This window comes from Pelecanus crispus, chromosome Z (genome assembly GCF_030463565.1).
Source record: "Pelecanus crispus isolate bPelCri1 chromosome Z, bPelCri1.pri, whole genome shotgun sequence".
NCBI classification, from domain to species: Eukaryota; Metazoa; Chordata; class Aves; order Pelecaniformes; family Pelecanidae; genus Pelecanus; species Pelecanus crispus.
In genome coordinates, this window is record NC_134676.1 from 34403533 (window position 1) to 34426798 (window position 23266).

Genomic DNA, 23266 nt, shown 5'->3' on the forward strand with positions numbered 1-23266 from the left:
AAGCTGCACTCCACTGCCCCCTGGTAACTAAAAGAATCAGTGTGGATATTCTGTGCCAACAGCACATCATATAGAGTATTAAACCAAATGAAAATGTCCAAATATATTATTTATGAGACTTTTACAGAGCACAATATTATTTTAGAATTATCTAGTAAAATCTGTATTGGGGATAAAAAAATGTTGGGTTTTTTTTTTCCTGATTATATATGTATTCATATATATAATTATGCCTATATATATGTATAATTATTTTCCTGACTGTTACATAAAAATGTATTGACATTTTGCTCATTATATGTAGTATGTATATACAAAATAATATTTATGCTTCTATGTGTATATATATTTATTTATATAAAACTCAAAATAACACTACTTTTTATGCAACAATTGCCATGATACATTTTGTATGTGTATGTACATACATATTTACACATGCATGTATATGTATATGCATATACTTGGCCAATGCTGTTAATTGAAGGCGGAATGGGGGACAGTATAGGAGTTTACAGTCCCAGACAAAAAATCAGGTACAGTAGCAAAGTTTCCCTTTAGTTGCACAGAAAGTAGGCACAATTATTCAATAATCTTTTGGTTTTGCAAGCAACAGAAAATCTAGTGGATGATTGAGAGAACAAGACTGTTTGCTTTGCAGTGGATGGAAGCAATTACTCTTACAATGATAAACCATTTCTTTTGGATTATCAGACACTTCATTTATAAGAAAGAGATAAGAACATATGAACTGCGTGATATTGTCATCTGTAATGTTCCCACAGAAGAGAATGTATATTCCAGGAGATGAAAAAAAAAAAAGAAAAGAAAAGAAAAAGAAAAAGACCTAATGACAAGTGTAGCTAGTAGCTATTTGTTGAAATAAAAGTTTTGGGGTTGTTTTGGTTTTATTTTCTGCAGATAAATCTTCAGTTGTCATGGAGGTCACAAATTGCAGCTTTATGAGGACAGAATGAGGAAAAAACTCTCATACATTCTGAATTTTGGTACTCCTGTCAGTCTGTGCACTTCTGTGAAATTATTTTCTTCAACAAACATTGATTTTAAGTCTTGTGTAAAAGTTAGTTAGTGATAAGGAACAGATAGATATGAAAATTATTAACTACATTTTGAAAAACCATTTTGAGATGAAAGGATAGCTTCACTATATTAGGAACAGATGTTATAATCCAGATTCCACATAGGGTGAATTCAGTGAAAGTTATTAAAAATCCCAAACCTCTTGGTAATTTCCTACTTGCTGTGATTTATGGCATTTTCCTATGTTTGACCTAGAAAATACAGTACACACACAAGAGACACAGAAAACTTTATAGTACTATGAATTCATATAAAAAATAAATTCAAGCTGGGTAATATATCAGAAATGTTACTATTGCATTTAGGTATGTTATTTATCTAGTGAAATTTAACATGCTGATAAATAGAAATGCCAGTCTAAGCAACGCTTCAGGGCCTTAAGCTGCTTTATGCTGTGTGGATATATCCCTCGGAGTGTTATATTCATACTTGATGAATCTAACTTTCATCTCTGGGTATTCCTGAACTTCAGTCTTTATCTCCATTTGTCAGCTTAGAACCCACCAATCCACAAAATCAGAAACAAACACTGATGTTTTCATCACAACACAAATATGATAGCTGATATTCTGAACTTTATGCACCATGAGTTAAGAATTGGCAGTACAGCAACATCACTATAATCCTGTTGTGACAGAAGAGCTGAGTCTCAAATCCTCTCTCATGCTAGAACTGCAAATATGGATGTGTGAAACAGAGGTCAAAATACAACATAAATTCTATTTCCCTTCACTGAAGATCTAAAAACATTTCTTATTCAAAGGGCAGGATTGGGATCCTCAGTATGTAATTAAGTAGTGTGTTATAGATCTACAATTCTTTTCAAAATAGAACAAAGGGTGGATATTCCACATTTCTGTGATGTGAAATTTCAGAGGGTTTTGACACACAAAAACAGCAGGTGGCAGATATTGAAGCTCTGAAGTGAGGGAGTACATGAAGCCACAGGTTTCTGCTCTGACTCTGATTAAGATCCTGAGAATGATGGAAAAATAAAATTAGCACAACCTTTGGATGACCCTCAGTCACAGTGATACATTTCACCTGCATTTAATCCATACAAAGCTTGACATTTTCACTAGCCTCCTACTGTATTATTCCTCCAAAGAATCATCCTGTCTTCAGTCATTACCTTGAATGGAGTTAGACACTGGGTGTCTGGGCTACTTAAAACTGATTGTAACCAACCGAGTCACTGCATTAAGGTATGCCGGTTTAGGGCATAGTTATCCCAGCACTTCCTCTGGTAGGAAAACTGATTTAAGAAGTTTCTTTTTACCCCTATCCAGAGGTAATTACTCCTGCCTCATGTGGTAAATGTCCCCCATCTACTGTGTTGACCCAAATGCTGTTGAACCATTAGGTAAACAGGATCAGAGAAATGATCCTATTCAGAAGAACAGGACATTCCCACTGTCAGAGCTTCCCCTGCCCTGAACAGTTGTGGTACACTTGGACTGAGGGAGTTCTCACCACAGTCTTGGCAGAATCAGGAGACTTTCTGAGATTTGAGTAACAAGTATTCTGAGGTTCAAAACTGAATGGCTTCTTGAGGAAAGTAGTGGGGACATGATACAAGTGTTAAGGGAAAAGGCAGAGAGAGAGTTATGTGACAGAAAATGCCAAGTGCCCCCGCTCCCACTTGCAAAGGGAAACTCAGGCAGTGGCCATCACCCTCCCAGGGGAAGACCTGGCAGCTGTGGTCACCACCGCCCGAAAGCCGCCGCCAGAAGGAATGCGGTGACCCAGCCGGAGCTCCCGCACACACACGCAGCCGTCCAGGTCTGGCTGCGGGGAGTGCCTGAGCCTGTCGCTTGTACCGCAGGGCAGCAGAGACGGCAAATGGCTTCGCTGTGAGCAGGGAGATGATGTCCTCAGCCTGGTGGCAGAGCTGAAGGAGGAGGTGGGAAGGCTGAGGAGGATCAGGGAGTGCGAGAGGGAGACAGACTGGTGGAGCCGCACCCTGCCGTCCCTGGGGCCAGGGCAGCAGGCGGAGGCCCCACAAGGAGCGGAGGATCCCCTGCCCTCTTGCCGGCAAGCAGAAGGAGGGGATCCAAGAGATGGGGGGGAATGGAAACAGGTCCCTGCCCGGGGAGGCAGGCGAATCCCCTCCCGGCCTCCTCACCTCCCCAGCTGCCCTCACATAACAGGTATGGGGCTCTGGGAGTTGAGGGCCAGGCAAGCGGGGAGGGAGGTGAAGGCGAAGGTCCAGCCAGGGCGTAGCTGACGGCCAGTCGGTCAACCCCACGGATCACGACTACCCCTGTTAAAAAAAAAAGGAGGGTAATTGTGGTGGGTGATTCCCTCCTGTGGGGAACTGAGGGCCCGATCTGCCGCCCGGACCCGTCCCACAGGGAAGTCTGCTGCCTCCCTGGGGCCTGGGTTAGGGACGTTACTAGGAAACTCCCCGACCTCGTAAGGCCCTCCAATTATTACCCGCTGCTGGTTGTACAGGTGGGCAGTGATGAGATTACAGAGAGAAGTCCTAAGGCAATGAAGAGGGACTTCAGGGCACTGGGACGATTGGTTGCAGGATCGGGAGCGCAGGTAGTGTTTTCCTCAATCCCATCAGTGGCAGCGAAGAATGCTGAAAGGAATGGGAAAACTCTCCTAATTAACAGGTGGCTCAGAGGCTGGTGACATCGGTGGAATTTTGGTTTTTTTGATCATGGGGAGGTTTACATGGCACCAGGCCTGTTGACAGCTGATGGAGATCGGCTGTCTCCAAAGGGGAAAAGGATTCTTGCCCATGAGTTGGCGGGACTCATTGAGAGAGCTTTAAACTAGGTTTGAAGGGGGAAGGGGATCTAAATGAGCTCGCTAGTGAGGAGCCCAGGACCGGGATGACAACACTGGGGGCAAAATCGATAGCCCATCTCAAGTGCATGTACACCAATGCATGTAGTATGGGCAACAAACAGGAGGAGCTGGAGGCCCTTGTGCAGCAGGATAGCTATGACATAGTCGCCATCACAGAAATGTGGTGGGATGACTCTCATGACTGGAGTGCTGCACTGGATGGCTATAAGCTCTTCAGAAGGGATAGGCAAGGAAGGAGAGTGGTGGGGTGGCTCTGTATGTTAGGGAGTGTTTTGACTGTATAGAGCTCAACAGGGGTGATGATAAGGTCAAGTGCTTATGGGTAAGGATGAGGGGGAAGGCCAACAAGAGGGATGTCCTGTTGGGAGTCTGCTATAGACCACCCAACCAGGATGTAGCGATAGATGAAGCATTCTACAAGTGGCTGGCAGAAGTCTCACAATCACCAGCCCTTGTTCTTGTGAGGGACTTCAACTCGCCGGACATCTGCTGGAAATAAAACACAGCAGAGAGGCAACAGTCTTGGAAGTTCCTAGAGGGTGTGGAGGATAACTTTCTGACGCAGCTGGTAAGCAAGCCTACCAGGGGAGGTGCTTTGCTTGACCTGCTGCTTACAGAGAAGGGCTTGTGGGAGATGTTGTGGTCGGAGGCAGTCTGGGGCTTAGCGACCATGATATGATAGAGTTCTTGATTCTTGGCAATGTAAAGAGGAGGGGCAGCAAAACTGTTACCATGGACTTCCGCATGGCAGACTTTGGCCTGATCAGGATGCTGGTTAGCAAAGTCCCATGGGAGGCAGTCCTGAAAGGCAAAGGGGTCCAGGAAGGCCGGGCCTTCTTCAAGAAGGAAGTCTTAAGGGTACAGGAGCGTGCTGTCCCCGTGTGCCGTAAGACCAACCAGCGGGGAAGACGACTGGCCTGGCTGAACAGGGAGCTTTTGCTGGGACTCAAGGAAAAAAGGAGAGTTTACCACCTTTGGAAGAAGGTGCAGGCAACTCAGGAAGAGTACAGGGATCTTGTTAGGTCATGCAGGGAGGAAATTAGAAAAGCAAAAGCCCAGCTAGAACTCAATCTGACCACTGTTGTAGGAGATAATAAAAACTGTTTTTATAAGTACATCAACAATAAAAGGAGAGCCAAGGAGACTCTCCATCCTTTGCTGGATGTGGGGGGGAACCTTGTCAGCGAGGACAAGGAAAAGGCTGAGGTAGTTAACGCTTGCTTTGCCTCAGTCTTTAATAGCCAGACCAGTTATCCTCAGAGTGCTCAGCCCCCTGAGCTGGAAGACAGGGACAGGGAGAAGAATGGAGCCCTCATAATCTAAGAGGAAACAGTAAATGACCTCCTATGCCACCTGGATGTTCACAAGTCTATGGGGCTGGATGGGATCCACCCGAGAGTACTGAGGGAGTTGGCAGTGGATCTTGCCAAGCCACTCTCCATCATCTATTCAGCAGTGCTGGTTAACAGGGGAGGTCCCTGATGACTGGAGGCTTGCAAATGTGACGCCCATCTACAGGAAGGGCCAGAAGGAGGACCTGGGGAACTACAGGCCTGTCAGCCTGACCTCGGTGCCAGGGAAGTTTATGGAGCAATTCATATTGAGTGCACTCAACAGGCATGTGCAGATCAACCAGGGGATCAGGCCCAGCCAGCATGGCTTCATGAAAGGCAGGTCCTGCTTGACCAATCTGATCTCCTTCATTGCCCTGGTGACCCGCCTAGTGGATGAAGGAAAGGCTGTGGATGTCATCTACCTGGACTTCAGCAAAGCCTTTGACAACATCTCACAAAGCATTCTCCTTGGGAAGCTGGCACCTCATGGCTTGGATGGGCGTACACTTCGCTGGGTAAAAAACTGGTTGGGTAGCTGAGTCCAGAGAGTAGTGGTAAATGGAGTTAAATCCAGTTGGCGGCCAGTCACGAGCGGTGTTCCCCAGGGCTCTGTTTTGGCGCCAGTCTTGTTTAATATCTTTATCAATGATCTGGATGAGGGGATTGAGTGCACCCTCAGTACGTTTGAATATGACACCAAGTTGGGTGGGAGTGACAAGCTACTGGAGGGTAGGATGGCATTGCAGAGGGATCTGGACAGGCTGGACCGATGGGCCGAGGCCAACGGTATGAGATTTAACAAGGCCAAGTGCTGGGTCCTGCACTTGGGTCACAACAACCCCATGCAACGCTACAGGCTTGGGGAAGAGTGGCTGGAAAGCTGCCTGGCTGAAAAGGACCTGGGGGTGCTGGTTGACAGTCGGCTGAACATGAGTCAGCAGTGTGCCCAGGTGGCCAAGAAGGCCAACAGCATCCTGGCTTGTATCAGGAATAGTGTGGCCAGCAGGACTAGGGAAATGATTGTCCCACTGTAGTCAGCACTGGTGAGGCCGCACCTTGAATACTGTGTCCAGTTTTGGGCCCCTCAATACAAGAAAGACATTGAGGTGCTGGAGCATGTCCAGAGAAGGGCAACGGAGCTGGTGAAGGGTCTGGAGCACAGGCCTTATGAGGAGCAGCTGAGGGCACTGGGGTTGTTCAGTGTGGAGAAGAGGAGGCTGAGGGGAGACCTTCTTGCTCTCTACAACTACCTGAAAGGAGGTTGTAGTGAGGTGGGTGTTGGGCTCTTCTCCCAAGTAGTTAGTGATAGGACAAGAGGAAATGGGCTTAAGCTGTGCCAGGGGAGGTTTAGATTGGATATTAGGAAAAATTTCTTCACGGAAAGGGTAGTCAAGCATTGGAACAGGCTGCCCAGAGAGGTGGTGGAGTCACAATCCCTGGAAGTATTCAAAAAACGGGTAGACATAGCACTTTGGGACATGGTTTAGTCTAGTCTACCCTTGATTGGTTTAGTGTGGACTTAGTAGTGTAGGTTAATGGTTGGACTGGATGATCTTAAAAGGTCTTTTCCAACCTAAATGATTCTATGATTCTATGATTCTATGACACTTAGTAAAGGTTAACACTCATGCTGAAAGTTCACATCACTGCATTTTCCTTCATTGCAGCTTTGTTGACTTGTTGGTCGGTTAAAAGTCTCATGTTTCCATCCTATGACTAGGAATAGATACCTCCGTTACACCTGAAATATGTCTGGAATCGTAACAGTTAACCTGCTGTAGATCTGTTCATTATTTATACATACATAAATTGATCTGGACCTGCTCAGGTGTTGTGGAAGTCACATTTGAGCTGAGGACTTCATGGGCCTTGACAGTTTTGAATAGGCTCCCGCAGCACATATAAAAGGTTAACTACAGTCACACATTTAGGAATCTTACATGCATGAATGAAGTAAAGTCTTCACCAAATGCCCAGCAGTTGAGTCACTGTTCAGGAAGCTGACTGCACTGCAGCTTTCTGCAGTTCCTAGGGCTACTTATTTCAGCACAAAAATGTGGAGAAAACAAAAAAGGAACATAAATGTTCTCTGACATTATAAACACCTTTGGTATTGAGAGTTTAAGATTTACTCTGATGTTCATTTCAACATCATCCATCACAAACAGACATCAGAGAAATGGAAGTTAAAAAACCCCAACCTTCTTTGTTGCTTGAGGCATGGCTTGGTTGGGGGTGGCTTTTGTTCTTTTTTTTTTTTTTTTCTTTCTCTCAGTTTATCGCAATGCTTTATTTTTATTATTTTACTTACTGAGTTTTTGACTAAACAAACTCCTTAATCCAAAATAATCTCAAAGCCCCAAAACCTGGCAGTAAAAATATCTTGAGTATCCAGCTACCTAGAAGCAGAAATACCCTGCAGCAGCTTCTATGACTGCATGGTGTGTGTAAAATGGGGTTTATATTTCTGTATAAGATGGGCTATAAGGAAGGGGAGATCAGAAAGACACAAGCACTTGTTGTTCATGTTCAGTAACTTCGTATTTAATTTTAGTATTTTCTTATCCTTGCTTCTGTGATTATTGCTTACTTACAATCACATAAATACAAACCTATGTATTTCTGATTATTTTTTTCTGGTAAGAAACAGAGTCCTAGGAGAGCTAGCCTTCAGCTGCCACAGCGTTGGTTGGGGTATAAGAACTTAGCAAAGGATAAGACTGAAGTAGATAACACAGTGAACAGCACCGCCGTCTCTTTTATCAAGGCTATGGACAATTATTTTAAAGAAATTATTGTCTTGTGGTTTGGGGTTTTTTTTGTTTCCTTGGGAAAGCTTCCTTAGACATAATAGGCACATATTCTGTAAGAATTTCTGTAATCAAAGTAGTATAAGACCATGTCTGTGTGTCCTTTCCTACTGGAAGTAGATCCTATCTAGGAGGTGAATGACACATTTTTATCTTTAGCAGCTTTTTTCCAGCTCCATTCCAGGTGGTTACTTCCACCTCAGTTGTCAACTCAATTGCTTTTGTGATGTTATGCTGTTCGTGTTTTTGGTTTGGTAGGGTTTTTATATTTTTTGTTTTTAACATATCAAAAAATGACTTTAATTTTTTTAAATGCCTAATGAAAAACAAAGAAATGGAAGAGAGGTTGTTTGTGGTCTAAAGAGGGGTCATTATAGACTGATACACAAGCAACTGAATCTTCACAGCTGAGTCACAAGAGCTGCTGGTGAGATGAAAGCGGAACATTAGGAAGATTATATTTTTTAAAATTTACTGTTCTCTCAGTCCCATTTTTTCCTTATCATTCTTAATATATAATATCACCATGTAACATCCTAATCCAAAAGGGAAGACCATGCCACACAGCCTAACGATGAGTGAATCATACAGCTGTCTTGATAGTACAACTGTAGCAGGTGGTTATTTCTCATCCTCTTTCCTTTTCCCTTTAGATTAATTCTTCATTATGTCTGGTGAATGCAGGCTGTGTAGACACTGTAGTAACTTAAGTAACTGTGGTCACCTGTCATAACAACAAAAATACCACCTCTGGTTCATACACTTCAGGAAAATAATTACAAAAGACCATTATAATAGCTACCTGGGACAGGAACAACCTATTTATGTCAATCTTTCTATGTGATTTAGGAAATATGTATTTTAATGCATCATAAACAGTTAGAATTAGCAGGGTTTTGCTGTGGTTTTGGTGTCAAGATTTCTTTTCAGTAGCTGACTATTCTTGCCCCATAGCTGGGAGATGCTACACCACAACAGTGCCTCAATAAGCAAGGGCAAATTTATGTGATAAGATCAGTTGGATTGGGGGACAAATAAAAGAGACATGAGCCCCTTGTGACAGTAGCTGAAGACAGGTCAAGACTGATCACATGCTGCACAGCACAACACTTCAATACCAGTGATTAATGGGATAGCTTCTGAGACTGCATATTCTTTTTCCATCACCAACACTTAATACATAAGCACTAACTAGATACATAAACTCTAACTACACAGAATGACTTCCCTGTCACTAGCATTAACGGATGTGACAAAAAGCAGAAATAAACATCAGAAGAATTAGAAGTGGACCAGTGTGGGCAAGACCGAAACGCTTCTGGGAGCTTTCAGCTTCCAAAAATGCCCTCTTCTCTACTTCGCAGTGTGTCAGTATGCTCTTCAGGATAACATCACTGAAAAAAAGGTGATCACTTTTTCTCTCCCAAAACAATTCTCCCAAACTATCACATGTAATTCTCGTGTGTGTCTGTGCGTGTGTGCATGCATGCACATGCACATGCACATGCACCCTTTTACCCTTAGGACAGTCTGAAGAAAGAGCTGCAGAACTGAGGTTTCAGACAGTTCTCAAAACATACTTCTTTCTACCTCATACAGGAGATAATCTTAGTACTCTTCCAGCCTGCATAAGTCATACAAATATTAATTTGCCTGACCATTCAAAATCTAGTATTCTTAATTTCTTAACTAACTATTTATTTATTCAGTGAGAACATCCTCCATATTCCTTTGGTAACTAACTCTGTACCTGTTAGTCTGAAGCATTGCCTCCATGCCAGTACATATGTTTACATGCACAACTGTTAGAAGCAATTCTAGATGGAATCGAACTTTAGTTTATTGTTCTTGACTAACATCAAGAAGGAAGTAAGCTGTTGCTTTGACATGAAAATGATCTTTGGGAAATTGACCCTCCTCAGCTTTCTTCCAGTAACATTGTAAAATTGTGACACACTCCAAAGGAGAAAGCAAAGGTTGATCAGATCTATGTCTCCTCTTAGCTTGTGAGTGGCTACATCCATGTATTGGCACAAAGTGCTCTTGTATTATAGTGCCTTTGAAGTAGATCTTCAAACTGTGACTGACAGAGAAACAGGGCTCCTGCCTGCTGCTTTGTCAGCAACATTATGTCCTAGTCACTGAAGTGCCTACCTGTTCATTTTGACTACAAGAAAACTGGGCTAAAAGATTTGGACTTCTATCTTCAAAACTGAAGAACCTGACCAACAAAATGTGTGTACTCAAGCTGGGCTAATATCTTATGACCACCAAAATTTTTTACCATTTGTAATTGCAATCACAAAGCAACTACGAGAAAGGGCAATTATTTTATTTTTTTAAAGTGGAACAGCAAGGCTTTTCTCATATCAAAGAAACCAGTGAAAAGTCAATGATCTAGACCAAGGTGAACTCTGAAAGTATGTATGAAAAGCAAGCCCATAGGAAGTTCATGCGCCCCTCATCTTTCATCTTGTTCTGTTACCCCAACTAAGACATCTAGATTTAGACTGGATATCTCTCCACTACAATAGCTTGTCCTTTATGAATGTGAACTAATAACAGAAAACAGAGAATAAAGAAGTGTCATTTCTACTTCCAAATGTGAGTTAAAAAACTAAGGGAAAAAGTAAAATAAATTACCTAGCAGTAGAGTAAATTATTTAGGATCTATGCAACCTAAGAGAAATGGATGTTCTAAATCGTTTAGTATGGGGTAAAATCCAAACTACTGACAACTGTTTGAAACACCAGCAGCACTCTGTATATGTTATGTATTTCCTGGGAGAACAATTACCTCTTTTTCCAGTGTTCATTGCACATAACTTAAGAAACAGGACAAAATGGTATGGCAGCATAGTGACAGAATGCTACGTATGATGAAATTAAGACATCAGAAATCTTAAAACAGTGTTAGCGGTAATATTAAATATCAGCATGATATTTAAGAATCAAATGTGTACCTTTTAAGGCAATATTTACATCCAGACTATGCTTTCCATTCTAGATTAAAAAAAAAAAAAACCAAACAACAAAGCCCTCTGGCTCTTTGCCTGCTCATGTTTTTACCTTTTATGGAAAAAAAAGTCTTTAATAACTTCTGTAAGTCAACTGTAAACTCTGAAACAATTAATTGATCATCTCAATAAACCAGAATGTTTCAGACCTTAAACTTTGTAGTATAAACTATGCAAACATAAAAAGATACAATCTGTCATTTATTTCTTTGAAACAAATTTATAAATCAAAATATTCTATTGTGAAAATACTAAAGCTGTGCATTTTTTTCTTAAAAAGTATTCAGTCAAATCTGCCTCTTTCTTTTTGCAAAATGCATAGGCCCAGATAAATATGGTGCTCACTGTTAAAATACTCAACAACAAAAATTTAATACATCACAATAAGCCCTATTCCAAATATTCCACATTTAATGCAAATATGTTATTTGGGAAAACTGCCCTGTGTCTTATATTGTCCCTGACATTCAGTTGTTCTGTATTTTTATCATTAGATCCATTATCTAATGAGGAGCAAAATGTTGTGTACTGTAATGTTACCTCTAACACTTTATCCCCAGAGTTATTCACATGTTTTGGTCATTATTGTCCTATGAAAATTCTTTATATTCTGGCTGTTTGAGGAAGTACCACATATTACATCAACTAAAGGATTTCCTTCACTGTTGTGGGAAATCTAACATTTCAGCTCTTGGGCCTTTGAGTTATTAAGGGAATTTTCATGTTCAGTACCCTGCAACACATTCAGCTTTGCATAATCCAAAACAACTTCACACCACTTATGGTACATGGCCCATGCAGGAATGTTTGATTTTCCTAACCATTCTTTTCCCTTCCTCACAGATGATAATTTTTTAACCATTTTTAAATTCTCTTTCCCCAATTAATGGGAAAAGGTAAAGTGGCATCACTGATTATCAGAAAACAATGACAGACTTTTAAAATCTGGAAAGTTCTGAGAAGTTAAATTTATCTGCCAGTTTTCTGCAACTGATTTTCATGCTGTCTGTCTAATACCTTCATTCTCCACAAACATCCAGGAGGGCAAACCTCTACAGCCAAGTGCAATCCCACCACAATCAGTCTGGCAGGCCTGAAGCTTAGGATATAGGTCTTGTCCATGATTATTTAAAGTGAAAAAAGTTCTGAAGAAATTCTAATTAGGATTTACTGGGAGAGCTGAGATGAAAACTTTAGCCTGATTAGTAAGAAAAAAGCATTCCTAAAAGAGCATCCAAAAAGGAAGAAGGACATGAGATGTCTTGAAGTCTGGTCAAAGCAGGAAATGAAAATACAGTGATAAAAGGCACAACACTAAGCATAGGTTAGCTGACCTAAGAATTACATTTTCCATTTTGTTTTTTTGGAATACACAGCTTTCAAAAAAGTTAATAGTGAATCAGGGATTATTTAGAATTAAAAATGTGTCAGAAAAACCATTAAAACTATTACTGCTCAGTGACAATATTTCTTATATTACTGCAAGGACCAGTCTTGCATTGAATGACACTGAATAGTGTCATTCAGCAGGCCTTTTCTACGTCTAACTACATGTACTTGTAAAGGAAATTCAGAAGTTAATCTAGCCTGCTGTAAGTTATGCTTTCCTTTTGCCCACTTATTAAGTAAATTGCTCGACTTTATATTCCTTTAAATTCTACTTGGAAATACATCCAGTTCAAAGAGAAGAAAAATATTGTGGATCAGAAGTGTTCACTGAGTGCAGCTATTAATTGAGTGAATAATATAATCAACCAGCTCCACCATAACTTTTTTTTTTTTTTTTTTTAGCTTGGACCTCTAAGAATGGACTTTTTTGGATATAAATTTTGTGCACAATTCTTCACTCAAACTCAAAGGACTAAATCAGAAAACATGTAAAAAACTGTAAATTTCCTGTAAATGGTTTGCTGTCATTATAGACAAACATATAAAAACCTGCAAAAAACCCTCTAATTTTCATGCTGAAATAAGTGGACAAAATATTTTATTAAATCTTTCTTAATGTGTCTCTGAGTTTGGCCCTATCTCAGGTTTGTACACCTGAATTCCACCATTTTTTCTAGCATAAATATCTGAAAAGTAGGAGATTTTCTAGAACACATCTATCATTAAAAAAAAAAAAAGAAAACAACAAAAAAGATGAAATCCAGTAACTCCAGATCAACCAGTGAAACATTAGTTTTAAGGGGGTATGCTTGGAAATAGTCTAAAGTGCTTGGAGAAACACCTGGAAAAACACAGTTTGATTTAGGATTGCTACTCAGGCAGGGGAGTTTATGCTTAATTGCACAGTATCCTTTAAAAATGCTTCTGTTATGACAGAAAAGAGAAATTCTCCAGATTCTGTAAAATTACTCTTTAAAAATGCATCTGAATAGGTTTCATGCAGGAGATGAGTGGTTAACATAAATAATACTGCATGTATGAAAATGACCAGAAACAGTACATATTCTAGTAGATATTACATATCTTCCTTCTCTTTGAATTCCCTCACCAATACAAGATTATGTAGCACAGGAAAGAGAAAGAAATAAACTATGGACTCTCTCCTACTCAGTCACTTTCGCTACTCTCCATTGCTGAATAGATCAAAAGTGAAGACAACGTTCCAGGAGGAACTTACATTTTAAATTGCTGTCAGAAATGGGAAAACTCTTTTTTTGAGCTAAAGAAAAATGTGTAGCCTAGTTAAAGCAAATCTTCCATTTCATTAGCAATTTCTGTAAGGAAGAGGATTGAATGTTCACATTTCATTACATCATCTCTTATTTCTATATTTTCTAGTGAGTTTCTAGGCAAAAACTCTCTCCTGTATTTATTTCTTCAAAGTTTTCTAAGCTTCTGTAGACCATAAAAGTAGTAAACCAACACTGTAATAACCTCCATCTCAGGTGGGCTTTTGTAGTATGGAGGGAACTGCAGAACTGTCCTGAATTAGTCCTTAAAATTCTGTTTCAGAGCATGAGCAATCCAAATTAGGAGTTATTACTTTATTTCTAGGGTAAAAGGCAAATCAGCATTCCATTCAGTTGTCAGAGAGGCTGACATCTGAGGAGATTCTTATCTGTTCCAGACAAACAAAGGTAGGACTCCGCTGTCCAACTTTTCATTCAGCCCCCAAGAGAGCTGTGGTCAACCAGAGGCTGAAAGGATGATCCTTGGAAACCTTTCCTTTCAGAAACTAGGAAAAAAAGTGCTTATCAGTTCTAAAAATAAAAATGTAACAGCCTGGTTCCCCAAATACTAGGTAACTTTCAGCAGCCTGAATTCTGTTATTGACACTTTAAAGATTTTTTTTTTTTCATTTTAATTTTACATTGAGCTTACCTTAAGGTATACTATAGAAGTAAACATATTCTCTAAATACAAAAAGCATCTAAAGAAAGAAAATTTATAAGCAATTTTCTAATGACCTCTTTTCTGAGCACCACTTTGATTTAGTTCCTAAATTCCCTGTGTTTTTCCCAAATCTAAATACACTAGAAATCTAGACTCTAGAAAGCTGGAATCTATGTCTTTCACCTACTTGTGGGGCTTTAAAGAAGCAAAATCAATTAAGTCTCTCTTCTTTAGATCTTATTTTTCACTTTCAAAATGGAATTCTTAACTGATTTTTGTTGCTAAGTCTAAGTCTTACTAAACACAATATTTTGTCTACTTATAGCACAATAAGGTCTCTGTGGGACAAGATATTGAAAAATGGAAATACCGGAAGACACCTGTTTTTGCTTTATTCAGTCAAAACATGGCACAGGCCATCCTTTTTAGTTGTTTGAGTGATTCATACTACATTTATACCGCTTCCCTTTTTTTTTCCTCTTAAAAATTACATTTGCCTTTAGCTTTACTGGCATTTAAGTCCCAAAAGTAAATATGTAACAGATATTATAACGACACAAATAAAAAGGTTTTAATTTCCAAAACCTATTAAAAAGCTGTATCTAAAAAAAGAAAAAGGGTTTGAAGTTCAAATGAAAGACAATATCTGAATAACACTAATCCCCAGGAGAATGCATGGCACCTGCCAGACACTGTAAATGTTTTATAAATGTTGTCTTCTGCAAAGTCGACTGCAAACATCATAAGGCCTTTGGTAAATATGTCTACCAGCCTTTTTGTTTGAGCAGAAATATTGAACTTCCTGCCATTATGATTATAAAGTAGAGAAGATTATTTCAGAATTTTATTTAAATATTTGATTAGTGGCCTCTCTCTTTTTCCTTGCTATCAAGTTTCAAATCACACACAGAGTTAAATGTTTGAAAAAAGTCTTCCTTAGCAATACAAGGCTGGCAAAACTATCTATTTTGAAGTCATTTATGAGTAAACATATAGAAACACTGAGGCTGGAAAAGAAAAAAATAATTTGGTTGCCTGATCCACAATATCAGAATGAGCAGGCAAAATTCTACACTGCAGGAAAATAATATTGGTGTTTATATTGCATAATGCAAAATGTTTATCTCTTTGGCAGAGACAAAATACCACATTTTGTTTGTCTAACATTATCTACTGATAACTGTATTAGTACCAATTTGGCTGTAATAAATAAAAAGGATTAGGAATGTTAACAAATTCTATTTAATTAAGGAACACATAATATATAAAATAATAAAAGAATCCAGAAATTTGTTATAAAAACAGAATACTGGAAAACTTTCTGCTGTATGCAGAGATGGAACTGAAACATATTTTTCAAGATATAACTTCGTTTTATTATAAGAAAAAAAATTGTTTTATCATTCTAATAAGGGGGATAAGCTTTTGAATAGACAACAATTAGAAAATGTTCAGTGACTACAGACTTTGAAACCTGAAGCCATTTAAAACAATAAACAAAATAATTTTAAAATTAAAATTGTACCTGCTTCCAGACACTATTGTTTGGAAATTTTTCAAATATATACATTATCTGTTAATCAAGTTTTAGTGGAGTTTCATATTAGTCTGACTGATAAAGCAAATATTCAAAGTAGGTGTCATTTGACAGGACAGAGTAGGATCAGTCAAAAACTAAATTTCAGCTCCCCCATTTTTATTTCTCCAGAACAAGACATGGTTTGATTTTTGAAAGTTCAGCATCCTGTTCTCCCATATTCTAATGCTGGTTTGGGTTTTTTTTTTTTTAAGCATCCTTGCTAAGTTCAAAGACTTTTTTAAGACTTTAATTAAAATCTTTTTTATTTCATTAAGGTGTTTTGCATTTAAGTGCAGTCCAGGGCTAACCTGATGAACTACAGTTTTGCAAAGATTATTATACAACTTCTGTTGACATAATGTTAGCTTAACTCTGTAATCTGAACTTTGTGTGGAAACATGTTTATTCTAATGACACCTCTGCTGGCATGAAATAGTAATCTGCAAATTAGTGAAACTATTTTTACCTGCCAATAACAGTAGACATGACGCTTAGGGATATAGTTTAGTGGTGGACTTGGCAATGTTAGGTTAACATCTGGACTTGATCTTAGGTGTCTTTTCCAACCTAAATGATTCTATGATTCTATTCTATGAGTCTATGAATACAACTGTAGTACATATCTGGAATGGGTAAAAGTAGTAAGGAGTATTCTACTGTATTTTGAATCAACATACTGGTTTTAGGACATAATAGTCACATTTTCCTGTTCACTACCCTTTTTTCCTCCTAGTCTGACAGAAATGTCTTGCTAGTGTTGCTTGCAAACATATGAAGTAGATTACCTCCATAGAGTCTTCTATCTGAAAATATCTTCATTTAGGAGAAGGTCAGTTATCCTTCTAACATCTAAATGTGTGGTTCAGACTTTGCTTATGAATGATTTCATGTTTGAAACATATTAACTTTAAGGAAAGAAACCTACGTTTTCCCTTCTTGGCTTGCTTCCTTCCATTATAATTTTATCTCTGCATGTCTAGTGAAAATATCTTGAGGCTTTATCAGTATACAACCATGAATAGTAAAGAATACCGTCAGAACAAAAAGACATTCATGAATCAAGTATGATACCAATTTCTCAGTAGGCCTGAAAGCAGCATAGCTCCAAAACTCAAGGGTTTATGCCAAATGTCTCTTAGAGTGCCCTGCAAATGTGGCTGGAGGTATAGTATGTTCTCACAAAACACATCAAAGCAAGGGAAAAATGAAACTCATTAATTGAGGTAATAAAGATTAATGTTCAAGCAGAGAGGTGATGAAAATTAATACTACTCTACCACTATACTGAATGGAATAGAACTGTGACAATTGAAATGAATTGAAGATATACCTCAAGTGATTTCAGTGGCTGTAGGAGATTGCTTTTGTATTTGGGGAAAGGAAAAAATGAAAGATTCTCCCAGGAGCCAGGCACAGATGATCTACTCCCAGTATTGCTCCTACCTTCAATCCATTGCATCATTTTTTTTGTGTGCAGTGAAACAAGATTAATTTTCCTGGCTACTAACTTCTGTCTCCTTATGGACAGGTCTTAGTCTTTGGTCTAAAATCCAAGTTCTAAGCTCATCAAGTCAAAGGCAGAATTCCAGATGTGCTCATGTTCTCTTTTATAACTGCAGGATTATAGTAACTTTACTTTTTTCACTCAAAACACACTTTGTGGTATCTTTAACAAAGAGAAATAAGCATTAGCAGCCAGCATTGTAATGTAACCACTTGGAAATCAATATACTTATATTGCACTAATTTTGCTGTTGAAAAACAGCATGACAATTTCTTGACTCAGAAGAGCCAAGTCTTTGACATAGCAAAGACTTTGCTGCTAGTCATTCCCTCAATACCAAGCAGTTAACAGATACTGTTCATTTCTGCTCAAGCTATGTCATTGAGTCACTGGCATTTGAACCTGTTGTTATTGGGATAAAGCAAAACAATACAAAATATGGACATGAAAAATGCTTTAGTTTTAAAGCTCATCAAGTACACTATGTGAGAAAGAGGCATAAATTATATATTAGCCTTATGTAATTTTTTTTTTCCAATAAAAATCAGCTTTCCGAGCACTACAGAAAAGAAACACATTTCAGGCATAGAGAAAGGAGAAAGCCCAGTGATTAATAGGTAGCTAAACACATGAAAATAATTTTCCATATAGTCTTTACATATGGAAGATGTACATCAATGAAAAGATACTGATAAGTGTACGTTATCACTTTCTTTGTTCCTTTGTTTGTTTTGTAAGAATAGCTCATCTTCCTTTGGGTTTCTCTTCTAAAGGAAAGTTACCTGAGGCAACCAAATCACCTAGGATGTTTCTTGATTCATAAAATTTTAGGAGATCATGAGAAGCATAGGTGCTTAAATATTTGATACTAATTTACTAAAACTGTTAATGTTTAAATTCAGTGTACTCAAAAGAGTGTTACTAGGCAAAGCTCCTGCTGAAATCAAGGTCAAGTCTGAATAAACAGTGTAGGACTTGGTAAATAGGACTCAGTGGGAGTGGCTTATTATTTTTAAAATTAATTTCATTGAAACTCAAGATAGAGTATCCAGTTATTATTATATTATGTTATTATTAATCATTATTATTATAATGAAAAAAATATAAAGGACAATCAATTTTTTAACTTACTCTTCTCCAAGGCACATCCTGTTGTTGTGTCTCAGGATAGAGATCTGAAAAAAAAAAAAAAAGTTTGATATTATTGGTAATAACAGTCATTGTCAAATACCATGGGTTTATTCATACACAGATATATGTTTGTTGGTAGGAACAGTCAGAAAGAATTATGACACATAAACATTGCAATACCTGATACAAACCTGAAAAGAACAATTAAAAAATTGGAAATGCAATTCTGCAGTTCTTTCTTTCCTCTTTTTAAATACATCAACGTTTCTGAATTTTCTTACAAGTCTTATCATGAATTTCAAATCATATCAGAGAATTGAATGTTTAAATGATGTCATGAGTGAAAGTCTAAGACAATGCAGAATTCAGTATTTGTATTAAGGGTCACCATTTCCAAATATATACCTTTGTAATTCTTGAAATATTTTTTCAGACTTACAGATTTTAATGACATTTAGAGACCAACTCAAATAAAAATTCTATAATATAAAGCACTTAAATGCATAGTTTACAATGCTGCATAAAGTATTCTATTAAAAATTATAAATTATCTCAGGGTTTTGGGTTGGCTGTTTTTTAAAAAGTAGGACTCAAGTAATAATAATAATAATTAGGAAATAATAACCAGGGTAGGCTATCAATATTAACTTCAGTGTTCCTACATCTGAGTCCTTGATATTGTTGCAACAAAATTATTCATATGTAGAATTTTGATATGCCATTGCAGAAGTCTGCAATGTTTCATAATAAAGGATGAAAGCTGAATCAGATTGAGTTGAGAATTGGCACTTTATTCACAAGTGATTTGACCATGTGCAATATCCATACTAACATTATGAATGTGCACATCTTAAGATCTTCATGCCCTGAAGAGGGAAATGTTCAAAAGCTCTGTTCATCAATTTCCCCCACCCCTTTTTCTGTTGGTATGGGTATCTATGCACTCTTAGCATGAAACCTATATACGCAATGTTCACATAAGTATTCCAAATGCTTCTGTTTAGAAAAAACTTAAGGTTGTTATAAGGGTGAAATTTTAAGAGCTGCAAGGTCTAAGAAAAACAACAGATATTAGGAGGCTGAAATCTACCATACCAGTGCATAAAGATGTTGGGTTTAGCCCTGCAATAATTAGAAATGCTGAATCTTAAGTATCCAAACGGGAAGATTGATTGCTTCCAGGAAGGATATTTCACCTTATGGGGACAAAGGAAGAAGATTTTCTTAAGCAATTTGACTGTATAAATAATGAATACTTGAAACTGATCTGGGATCAAAATTTTTCCAATATATTATTGGGAATATGGACAAGTGGACAGAAAGCACATAAAAGTAAAAATTGCAATCAGGATTTACATCAGAAATAACATATGGTCAGTTCATGATATGACTGACTACATGGCTTATTACTGCTCTATACATGCAGCTGTTGGCCTAAACAGTTATTGACAAGTCCAGTTCCTATGTAAAACAGAACAAAACAAAACAAAAACCAAACAAAAGCAAGCAAGCAAACAAACAAATAAACAAAAAATAATCACATCTAACCAAGGGCTCAGAATGCACAAATTTATTTCAGTCTTTATTCATGCTAGTTAGGCTTTGAATTAATTTACTTCAGAAGCTGAATTATGCTCCTGTGAGTTATTCACACTTTTAAACATTGCAAGGTTAAAGTTGCAATTAGCAGCGACCTTAACGTAAATTATTATTTTTCTCCTTTTAAACCTAATAGAATAATCTAGACACTCTAAAAACCTTCTACAGCTCACCTTTAAAAGCAGTGACTGATCTCGTAGCTTGTCAGATTTGTTGAAATATTTCAAGTCGGGTTTACTGATCAATGTCTATATGGAGGGCATGAGAAAGAGTACGTCATACTCTGCAAGAATTCTTTAACTGAGTTTAGAAGGGAGGCCATATCTTTGAAGTGAAAGGAAATGCTTTTGAATTCTTTAGATTCAATAACCCATGCACTTCTTTTAAGTTCAGAATCTGTAAGAATCAGTGAAAGCACATAGGACTATTTCAAAGTGTCTAATTCATAGCATCTTTAAAAAAAAAAAAAATTAGAAAGAGGCAAGAGTTTCTTACACATGGCAAAACCTAACTTCAAGATGTCATTCTCAGGATAATAAATACGCAATAGAGCACAAAGCACTTATTCTTGAATACAGGCAAGCCAGTCATGTCCTTGTGTGGCACTTCCCCAAGGTGACGACTGTTTGGCAGCTAAGTGACATGTTTCCTCATGAAACAGTTACTCCCTTCTGCCACATTTCCTAACTCATTCCTCAAAATACCAACTTTTCTATTGTGTTCCTTTATTGTTTAAAATCGGAGGTATTGGACAATAGTCCTTCCAGATAACTTAGTAACTGGCTTCCAATGATAGTCCAATCTCCTCTCCCCATGTCAGTTTTCCTAGACCTGAAGCTGAATTATGTTTTAGTTGAGGGACTCATGTTTACAAGAATTCCAGAAATAAAGAGTTAGTGTCAAGAAGTGACAGGAACAAAACCAAAGTGCTATCCACTGAACCTAAATAGAAATCAAAGATGTGTTTTGAGCTTTTATTGATCATTTAAGAAAACAGGTTTCTTGGCAGCAACTGAGTGACCTGTGTGATATTTGGCCTGTGTAAATTAATTCCTGCTTACTTATTTACATCTCAACTGAAAACAAGGTCACTGAAGTTGATATGCTGCAATGATGAAAGTAAGAACAGAAATTACAAGATCTCACACTGAAAAGGTAAAGTGACTTGATTCACTCATAAAAGTCCAAAGGATACTTTAAGACAATACATATTTGAGCAAAGAAATACATATTTGCATGAATATCGCCTCTGGCAAAAATAGCTCAACCTTTTATGATGCTTTCAAATGGTTTATGGTAACTTCTGGTTGATGAATTTCAGCCTCACTTGTTTGTCTTTTGTGGAGCTTTGTGAATGAAGTCTGAGGAAGGCTGTTAACCCACTTCATACCAGAATCGAAAATAATATTCCCATCCGCTTCATCTGATCAAGCATCAAACTGTGATTGAGCTACTTCAATACTTCTGCTGCTTTCATGATGTGTGGAACCAGAAAAAAGGACATAGCAGCTTTGTTCTTTAACGAACCCTCAGTATTTTGGATGATCAATGTATTTGTGGTTAGAAAAAATATTTCTTTGAATAGCAAACTTGTCATGCTCCAAACTCCACGGCCTGTCCCTTACTAATTGTATGTCCATGATGTATATCATGTAGAAAAGAAAAAAGCTATTCTGGACAGTATATTGCTGTCTCCAGGCATAGTTTTGTCTGGGTTTGTCATGCCTTTTCTTGATTAAGTTATTGAAGATGCCTAAGCCCTAAGATTTTTGAAAGGTATTTCAGTACATTAAAGATAGATGTAGATTTGCCAAAATGCTTAATCATCTAACTCTCATCAATGTGATTTCTAAAAGCACCTGTGTAGGTTAGGTGTTCAGGTGCTTTTCCAAGCATGCTAATTCCTTTGAAAATACAGTCTGCAAGCCTTATCTCAGAGTTCAAAATTAAAGAGGTGTTGCCATGACTAGACAGATGTTAATGACATCAACAGCTATTCCGAGATTTATTATGGAGGCATCTTAATCAAGAGCATCTGATCCTTCTTTTGGGACCGGGACTGATGGGAGACTTATGGTCTCAGCTATTGCAGTTCTGATGATGTGTATGTGAATATTGCTTCCATGGATATAAAGCCACTGAGTAAACATTAGCTTTATTTATGGAATGGTATTTCTTAATAAAGTTGCAGCTGGAGGCCTTTAGACTAGATCTGACTGTTGTATACTTGCTTTTGCCAGCTGTGAAGTGTCAGTCAGTTGTATGAAATATTTACTATCTGAGGCAAATGATGATGAAATGGAAAGAAAAAAATTAATCTCTATCAAAATTAAACCTCTCTTGAAAATATACTCAATTACTGTCAAAAGACTTAAAGCATTTAATCTTTAATGTATGAATATTTGCCTCATATTGATTTATTAGGAATTACAAGCTAAGAAAATGTGCGGTGTTTCAGTTTGTTGATTGCCTTCAAGTATTTTCTTTGGAAAGGCCAGTTAGCTAGGGAACACCTAATTCCTTGCAACAGCTTGTCAGTTGTAGGTAAATACAAACATTGGAAAAGAATAGGGACAGCAAACTAAAGTGTTATTTTGTATATCAAAATCTTTCTACAAGGGGAAAATGAAGTGGTATCTACAGATAAAATGCAGAGCTTATAAACACCTACATAATGAAAATAAATAGAAAAGCATTCTCCAAGACATTGGTCCATAAACACATTATTAATTTACAGCAGAGGAAAAAAGAGGAAAATATATTCAAAATGCTGTCTTGGGATACCATCCAGAAATCTTCATTGTATCACAGCTAATTTCATATCTGTGTAAGTGACTTTCCTTATATAACACAGTGCATAGGAGAGCAGAATTTGATTTCTTAAATACTGTCTAGCTGGATGTAGCATTAGGACTGAAATGAATTGCTTCCAGTCACAGCATATTAATCTCCCAAATCCTCTTCATATGTTACCACTAAATGATAATTTTTAAATATTAATAGATCTTTGGAAGCACAGAAGATGCATG

General features: G+C 37.9%; 1 pseudogene; it reads left to right on the top strand.

Moving 5' to 3' along the window:
* Window positions 1-492: 492 nt before the first annotated feature.
* The window catches only part of LOC104031727 (E3 ubiquitin-protein ligase Topors-like), a 36659-nt pseudogene continuing 13885 nt past the window's right edge, over window positions 493-23266 (top strand).